The following is a 9,103-nucleotide window of genomic DNA, read 5'->3' as shown; positions in this document are numbered from 1 at the left end:
AACATACAAAGTTGCCTGAAACACTTTTCCAAGTCTTCCTTGAAAAAGGCCTATTCACTTGTGCTGGAGCTTTAGCCTGAGTTGCATGTTTCATATCTAAAGGCTATAGATATGAGACAAAGCTGGGGGATGGCATCTCAGTGCTCTTCTTTGGCCTCAATGTATCTCACAGGTACCCCCCAGAAGGAGTTTATACACTCATCTGGATCTCCAATTTTTGCAACTAGTCAAGAGAACACCTACTGTGCTTCATCAGTAGGCCAGCAGGGGTTTCCATCGTGTACCCACAGAACTGTAAATAATTGTAATATTTAAATAATTGCCACCTGACAATCTATCTTCCAACTAGTCTGAAACCATGTATTGATAGTGGTCCCTCCCTTTGGCACATATAGGGCTTGCTTGGAACCACCTCAAAAACTGGCACCAAATAGAAGTCACAGAACTGAAGGACAAAATAACTGAACTAAAAAATACACTAGAGAGGTTTAACAGCAGACCAAATGATACATAAGAACAGATCAGCAACTCGGAAGACAGGGTAGTGGAACTCAGCCAAACAGGACAGCTAAAAAGGAAGAGAAAAAATAAAATGAAGACAGTTTAGGACATACCTGAAGCAACATCAATTGGAATGATATGTGCATTACATGGATCCCAGAACAATAAGAGAGAGAGGGAGACAGAAAACTTATTTAAAGGAATAATTGCTGGAAATTATTCTAGCCTAGAGATGTTGAGAGACTGTGAAACAACTCAAATAGATCAAGAGCAAGACACATTATGATTAAAACAAAAAAAACTTAGCATAGAATTTTAAAAGCACCAAGGGAAAGGCAACTTACTACATACGAGGGCATTCCTAGTGTATTAACAGATTTCTCAAAAGAAATTTTGCAGGCCATAAGGGAGTTATGACCAAGAAAATTATGATGGTGTGATCACTCACCTAGTGCCAGAAATCCTGGAATGTGAAGTCAAGTGGGCCTTAGAAAGCATCATTACGAACAAAGCTAGTGGAGGTGATGGAATTCCAGTGGAGCTATTTAAAATCCTGAAAGATGATGCTGGGAAAGTGCTGCACTCAATATGCCAGCAAATTTGGAAAACTCAGCAGTGGCCACAGGACTGGAAAAGGGCAGTTTTCAATCCCAAAGAAAGGCAATGCCAAAGAATGCTCAAACTACTGCACAATTGTACTCATCTCACACGCTAGTAAAGTAATGCTCAAAATTCTCCAAGCCAGGCTTCAGCAATACGTGAACTGTGAACTTCCAGATGTTCAAGCTGGTTTTAGAAAAGGCAGAGGAACCAGAGATCAAATTGCTGACATCTGCTGGGTCATGGAAAAGGAAGGGAGTTCCAGGAAAACATCTACTTCTGCTTTATTGACTATGCCAAAGCCTTTGACTGTGTGGATCACAATAAACTGCGGAAAATTCTGAAAGTGATGGGAGTACCAGACCACCTGATCTGCCTCTTGAGAAACCTGTATGCAGGTCAGGAAGCAACAGTTGGAACTGGACATGGAACAACAGACTGGTTCCAAATAGAAAAAGGAGTACAGTACGTCAAGGCTGTATATTGTCACCCTGCTAATTTAACTTCTATGCAGAGTACATCATGAGAAATGCTGGGCTGGAGGAAGCACAAGCTGGAATCAAGATTGCCCAGGGGAAATATCAATAACTTCAGATATGCAGATGGCCCCACCCTTATGGCAGAAAGTGAAGAGGAACTAAAAAGCCTCTTGAGGAAAGTGAAAGAGGAGAGTGAAAAAGTTGGCTTAAAGCTCAACATTCAAAAGACTAAGATCATGGCATCTGGTCCCATCACTTCATGGGAAATAGATGGGGGAACAGTGGAAACAGTGCCAGACTTTATTTTTTGGGGCTCCAAAATCACTGCAGATGGTGACTGCAGCCATGAAATTAAAAGACACTTACTTCTTGGAAGGAAAGTTATGACCAACCTAGATAGCCTATTAAAAAGCAGGGATATTACTTTGCCAACAAAGGTCTGACTAGTCAAGGCTATGGTTTTTCCTGTGGTCATGTATGGATGTGACATTTGGACTGTGAAGAAGGCTGAGCACCAAAGAATTGATGCTTTTGAACTGTGCTGTTGGAGAAGACTCTTGAGAGTCTCTGGGAATGCAAGAAGATCCAACCACTCCATTCTAAAGATCAATCCTGGCATTTCTTTGGAAGGAATGATGCTAAAGCTGAAACTCCAGTACTTTGGCCACCTCATGCGAAGAGTTGACTCATTGGAAAAGTCTCTGATGCTGGGAGGGATTGGGGGCAGGAGGAAAAGAGGACGACAGAGGATGAGAGGGCTGGATAGCATCACCGACTCGATGGACATGAGTTTGAGTGAACTCCAGGAGTTGGTGATGGACAGGGAGACCTGGCATGCTGGGATTCATAGGGTCGCAAAGAGTCGGACACAACTGAACGACTGAACTGAACTGAACTAAAGGGAGTCACATGATATACTCAAAGAGGTGAAAAGGAGAGAAAAAAAAGAAAGAAGCATAAAACTAAAAATACTCTACCCAGCAATGTTTTTATTCAGAATTGAAGAGTCAAAAGAATTTTAGAGATAAGTAAAAACTTGAAGAGTTCATCATCACTAGGCAGTCCTAACAAGAAATGGTAAAGGGACTTCTTTAAGCTGAAAAGAAAGATCAATATTAACAACAACTATGGCAACAAACATATGAAAGTATAGATCTCAATGGTAAAAGTAAATACATAATAAAAGTAATGGATTACTTACCAATAAACTAGTATGAAAGTTATAGATAAGTAGTAGAAATAATGGCAACTAAAACAATTAGTTAAAAACATACAAAATAAGACATGTAAAATGTGACACTGAAAACACACAACATGGGAGCAATTGAAAATATAGAGTTTTAGGAAAACATTCAAATTTAGACTGTTAGCAACATAAAATAAACTATTATAATTATCAGTTGATTTAAGTAAGCCTGATAATAAGAAGGGCACATGATTTAAATAGTTTTCTAAAAGAATATACAGAAGGAAACAGTGATACAAAATGATGTTTCAACATCACTATTTATTAGAGAAATACAAATCAAAACCACAATGAGATATCACCTCAGATGTGTTAGAATCTACCACTACTGCTACTACTACTGCTACTACAGTGGGTAGCCTTTCCCTTCTCTAGAGGATCTTCCCAACCCAGGAATCAAACCCAGATCCCTGGCATTGCAGGCAGATTCTTTACCAGCTGAGCCACCAGGGAAGCCGTGTGTTAGAATAGCTACTATCAAAAAGACAAGAAATCACAAGTACTGATGAGGATGTACAGCAAAGGAGACCCTCATCCTCTGTTTTGGGGAATTCATCATATATAAGTGCAGCCACTATAAAAACTATGGATATCACTCAAAAAAAAAAAAAAATGTAAGTAGACCCACATAGTCCACTTTGAGTATTTTATTGGAAGAAAATAAAAATGTATTTGAAAAGATGTATACATCCCTATGTTCATTGCAACTTTATTTACCATAGGCAAGATATGGAAGCTACTTATCTATCAATACATTAATGGATAAAAATATATATGAGATACACACAGTGAAATACTACATGCACTCACACAAGGAAATACTACTCAGCTATGAAAAAGGAGCCATTGCCATTTGAGACAACATGGATGGACCTCATGAGTATTATGCCACATGAAATAAGTCAGGCAGAGAAAGACAGATACTGTATGGTTTCACTTATATGATTGCACTTATGTATGGAATTTAAAACAAACAAACAAACAAAAAACTCGTAGATACAGAGAAAATCTTGTTGGTTATCAGAGGATGAGTGAACTGGAGTGGGTGAACAAAATGGGTGAAGGGGGTCAACTGTAATGTGACAGATGTTATTCTGGGGGTTCTTTCCCATGGATTTTAGATGTTTAGCAGCATCATTTCAGACTTTATCTGACATTCAACGGGAAAACATTTCTAGTTGAGAACCACTGGTCTAGTTTGAAAACTAGAAGTATCCTGATGGATTTACAATCAAGAGCCATCACATACTCAGATGATAACATTGCCCAGTTCACTAAAGACCTTCAAGCCCCATTTCTGCAGGGGAGAATAAAGTTCTTAAAATGTACTTCCTCATAGATGAGATGATTGTAAATACTCAATCAAACAATCCATATTCGGTACTAAGCTCAGGTTTTAGTAAAATAAATAAATAAATAAATAATTAAATGTATCTCTCATCATTCACAAGTGTTTTATAATGAACTAAAATGACATCTCTGAACTACAGATGTAAGTATAAAATCCCTATGAACTACAGATGTAAGTATAAAAATCCCACGTGTAATGAAGACAATGTACTTCATGCCCAACCTTTATTACCAAAAGAGCTCAGTCCCCGCCCCCCGCCCCCAACACACACTCTTTGTTGAAAGGAGAATAGAAATGTTCATAGGATTCAGGGCCTGTGCCTCCACCACAGGTCAGTGATTTGAAGATGCAAGAGACCTGATCCAGACAGGTTCCTCAGTCTTAGATTTGGAGAAAACTCTAACTCAGAGTTGAGATAAGGTGCTAGGAGATTTAGATATCTGAAAGGGAGGCTACTTCATGGAGGAGTGAAAAACAGAGAACAGAAATGGATTCACTTGACTTCTACCCTGCTCTCCTGTTAATTGAGAATCATTAAGGAAATTTTCCTTCCTTCCTTAACAGTTTTCCAGGGGAATTATGAGGTTTAGAGCTTGAAATAACAGAGAGAAACATGCCTAATTAGCAGATATAGGGAGTTATAAATATATCCACATTTGCAGTTTCTCAGCAAGTGTAAACTTGGGCTGGAAGGGTCCTTTTCCCTCTTTATTTGGAGTCCTAATTCTGGTTGGGGGCTGTAGCTTTACTCATTCCTGCTGTTTTGTCTCCATCACCAACCATCCAAGGGAGAATTCAAATGTCCCTGTTGGAGACCATCCTCTCAGAGTTCCCATCCATGTGAGTCAAACAACCCAGCTGACTACGCATAAGGTCAGAGAGAATGGAAGCCAATTCAATTCAAGCCAGAGGCAATAGATTACTGTATCTATTTATTTGCTTGATAAATTAATTAATGTATCTATTATAGTAGTCACATAAAATTTACAGTGCAGCAATGCTACTTACATCTTTGACCATATTTCACAGTCTTTATCATGAAATTACTATTATGTCAGTGCTAGAAAAAGATGTTGAAGTTGTTAAATTCACATTGACTCCTATCAGGGGTGATTTTCCCCCTGGGGACACACTGAACAATGTTCTGGGACATTTTTGACTGTCAACCTAGAGGAAGGAAGATGGAGACCATGGATGCTGTAAACATCTTTCAATCTACAAGACAGAGCATAAAAGAGAATGATCTGGTTCAGAAAATTAATAGCCCTGAGACTGAGTATCCCTGGGGTAAAGCATATCAGTGAGGCAGTGTGTGTGTGTTCAGTTGTGTCTGACTATTTTGCGACTTCATGGACTATAGCCCACCAAGCTCCTCTGTCCATGTTGTCATTTCCTTCTCCAGGGAATCGACCCAGGGATCAAAGTCACATCTCTGGTGTCTTCTGCTTTGGCCGGTGGATTCTTTGCAATCTAGCACCACCTGGGAAGCCCAAAGAATATCTGTACTTGTGATATTTATAGCTCTTTTTGGGTTGTTAATACTTTATGTTTATGCTAGCAAAATTAGAGTACTTTCTTTGCTACTAGTTTAAAAGTTCCAACCTCAACCATCATAACAGTTCTTAATCCCAGTCTTTTTCCCAGGCTGATAGGTAAAGATGTTTCATGTTTTCTTAAAATATTGCTCAGTTAATCTTCATTTCCAGGGTCAGTCTGTTCCCCTGTCCTTGAGGCCAGTTCTTGGAATTGTGGCAGCTTTTAGGTCATGGCTACAGTCTGGTCCTCATGTAGTTAACTTCTTTCACCTGATGAGGGTTTCAGTATCTATAAGACAACTCACAGGATACAGCTCAGAATATTATCTACAAATCTTTTTTTTTTTTTAATCTAAATCTTGAGAAGGAACTAAAGGTCCTTGACTGATTCTGCTTAATGACTAAACCCCTATTATTTAGTCTGTTGGACTGGTTTCCTTTGTTTCTGCATTTTCTCACTGCTCTAAGTTCTTCTCCAGCTGAAGTTTTTCTACACACAGAAGACAGGTGGAACACAAGGTGAAGGTGAAGACCATAAGGCTCTCCTCCATTTCAGTTTCACTTGTAACATCTCCTCTTTCAGTTCTGATGTCATTTATTTGAGTCCTTGCCATTCTGTCTGCTGGGTACACACTTACACACATACTTTTGCATCTCCCTCCCATTCTTACTAGAGGTTATGATTGATGTGTCACCATGTTTGCCAGTCTTACCCAAAGCACATGAAAAATAGAATACTGTACTCTCCTTTATGCTTGCTTTCTTTCTCATCATACCACTTGTCCCCATCAGAAGTGATAGATAATCTTAAGTTTGCGTATATATTTTTCGATCAGTGACTTGTAGGGAGTGTTGCTTTTCAACATCTTATATTCATTGCCTAGGCAATGGTGAAAATATGGTCATACTACAATTTACATTCCTGAAATAGATGGGTTTCTCACCAAAACTATAAAATTCATCCTGCCCTCTTAGGGAAAAAGCTGATTGGGAAAGCAATTTCATATCAGAAATGGTACAGGGGGATTCATTAAAGAAAATCAGATCCATACAACAAATACAAAAATTAATTTTTTTTATTAAAAAAAATTTTTTTTTTACTTTACAATATTGTATTGATTCTGCCACACATCAACATGAATCCACCATGGGTGTATGCATGTTCCCCATCCTGAACCCCCCTCCCACCTCCCTCCCCATACCATCCCTCCAAGTCATCCCAGTGCACCAGCCCCAAGCATCCTGTATCGAACCTGGACTGGCAATTTTGAATCAGTTCTAATGAGGTGGATGAAACTGGAGCCTATTATACAGAGTGAAGTAAGCCAGAAATAAAAACAACAATACAGTATACTAATGAATATATATGGAATTTAGAAAGATGGTAACGATAACCCTGTATGCGAGACAGCAAAAGAGACACAAAAATTAACTTATTGACTGCAAAGTATACATTATATAATTTAGAATATGTGAATAATGCAAGTTTGTGTGAATATTGGTGCTTCCCAGGTGACTCAGCAGTAAAGAATCTGCCTGAAATGCAGGAATCACAGGTTCAATCCATGGGTTGGGAAGATCCCTTGGAGAAGGGCATGGAATCCACTCGAGTATCCTTGCCTGGAGAATTCCATGGACAGAGGAGCCTGGCAGGCTATAGTCCATAGTATTACAAAGAGTCAGACACAACTGAAGCAACTTAGCACACACACCCTCACATATTTGTATTAGTCATGTTATTTCCTTCTTTCCTAGAAGTTACTTCCATCATATGCAACCAGGCAATGATACATGGATTTCAGGATTTCTTCTTCTGAGATTTTCAGAGCAACCAGAAGTGCACCCTCTCATATTTGGGCTTTTCTTATCCATGTACCTGCTCACTGTTTTTGGAAACCTGCTTAGCCGTCAGTTCAGACCCCAACCTCCACACCCCTATGTACATCTTCCTCTCCAACCTGTCATTTGTAGATATCTGTTTCACCTCTACCACCATCCCAAAGATGCTGTGGAACATCCAAACCCAGAATAAAGCTATAACCTATGAAGGCTGCATCACACAGATTTATTTTTTCACCCTCTCTGCAGTGTTGGACATTTTTCTCCTGACCATGATGGCCTATGACCGCTTTGTGGCCATCTGCCACCCCTTGCACTACACAGTCATCATGAACCCCCGGCTCTGTGCACTTCTGGTTCTAATGTCCTCGATCATATGTCTTCTGAATTCCTTGTTACAAAGCTTAATGGTATTGTGACTATCCTTCTGCACAAACTTGAAAATCCCCCACTTTTTTTGTGAACTCAATCAAATGATCCAAATTGCCTGTTCTGACACCTTTCTTAATAACATGGTGATGTATTTTGCAGCTGTCCTGATGGGTGGTGGTCCTTTCACTGGTGTCCTTTACTCTTACTCTAAGATAGTTTCTTGCATACGTGGAATCTCATCACTTCAGGGGAAGTATAAAGCATTCTCTACCTGTGCATCTCACCTCTCATTTGTTTCCTTATTTTATTGTACAATGCTAGGGGTGTACCTTAGCTCTGCTGGTACCCACAGCTCACGATCAAGTGCAACTGCCTCAGTGATGTACACTGTGGTCACACCCATGCTGAACCCCTTCATCTACAGTCTGAGAAATAAAGATATAAAGAGGGCTCTGAAAGCACTCTTTGTGAAGCAAACTACAAAATGATCAATTGTCAGAATACTGAGGAAATGCACATGATAGCAGAAGACAAAGCCCCAGCGTCAGAAATTTTGAATATTTAATCAGATTGTTAAAGTAATATTTTTCTCTATTTATTTCCTAATGTTTTTTCCTTGACCTCAACTTCTTTATCAGGTTTAAATAACTGACTTTATCAACCTTTCTGCTCTCTGATATCCAACAGCTTTGCTCATTGCTGTTTTCATGTTTTCCCAAATTTATTTTCAACCATGGCTCAGAAATATTTGGAAATCCCCATTTACCTAATGAAACAACATTTTAGAATATTTCATATTATATACATCATATTAAATACTTTTTCTGTTGTTTTACTACTGGAATTGTCATACATTATAGTACTCTGATGAAAAAAGGTACAACTGATGATGAAAGCAATTTATATAAGTTAATAATGGAGGAAAATCTGAGACCACTTTTTGCCTTTTTATCAAACATTTCTTTCTATAGCTCTACCTTAACTGCTCCTACTTACAATATCGATTGTACGTCAAGGCTGTATGTTGTCACCTTGCTTATTTAACTTATATTCAGAGTACATCATGAGAAACACTGGACTGGAAGAAGCACAAGCTGGAATCAAGATTGCAGGGAGAAATATCAATAACCTCAGATATGCAGATGACACCACCCTTATGGCAGAAAGTGAAGAGGAACTC

The 9,103-nt window shown here is 39.0% G+C and overlaps 1 pseudogene; it reads left to right on the top strand.

The window, feature by feature from the left end:
- Nucleotides 1-7,483: 7,483 nt before the first annotated feature.
- On the top strand, nucleotides 7,484-8,411 carry LOC113896428 (annotated as a pseudogene).
- The last annotated feature ends 692 nt before the right edge of the window (nucleotides 8,412-9,103 follow it).

This window comes from Bos indicus x Bos taurus, chromosome 7 (assembly GCF_003369695.1).
Source record: "Bos indicus x Bos taurus breed Angus x Brahman F1 hybrid chromosome 7, Bos_hybrid_MaternalHap_v2.0, whole genome shotgun sequence".
Taxonomy (NCBI): domain Eukaryota; kingdom Metazoa; phylum Chordata; class Mammalia; order Artiodactyla; family Bovidae; genus Bos; species Bos indicus x Bos taurus.
The sequence above is the reverse complement of the archived record's forward strand: the minus strand, read 5'-3'. Positions and strand labels throughout refer to the sequence as shown.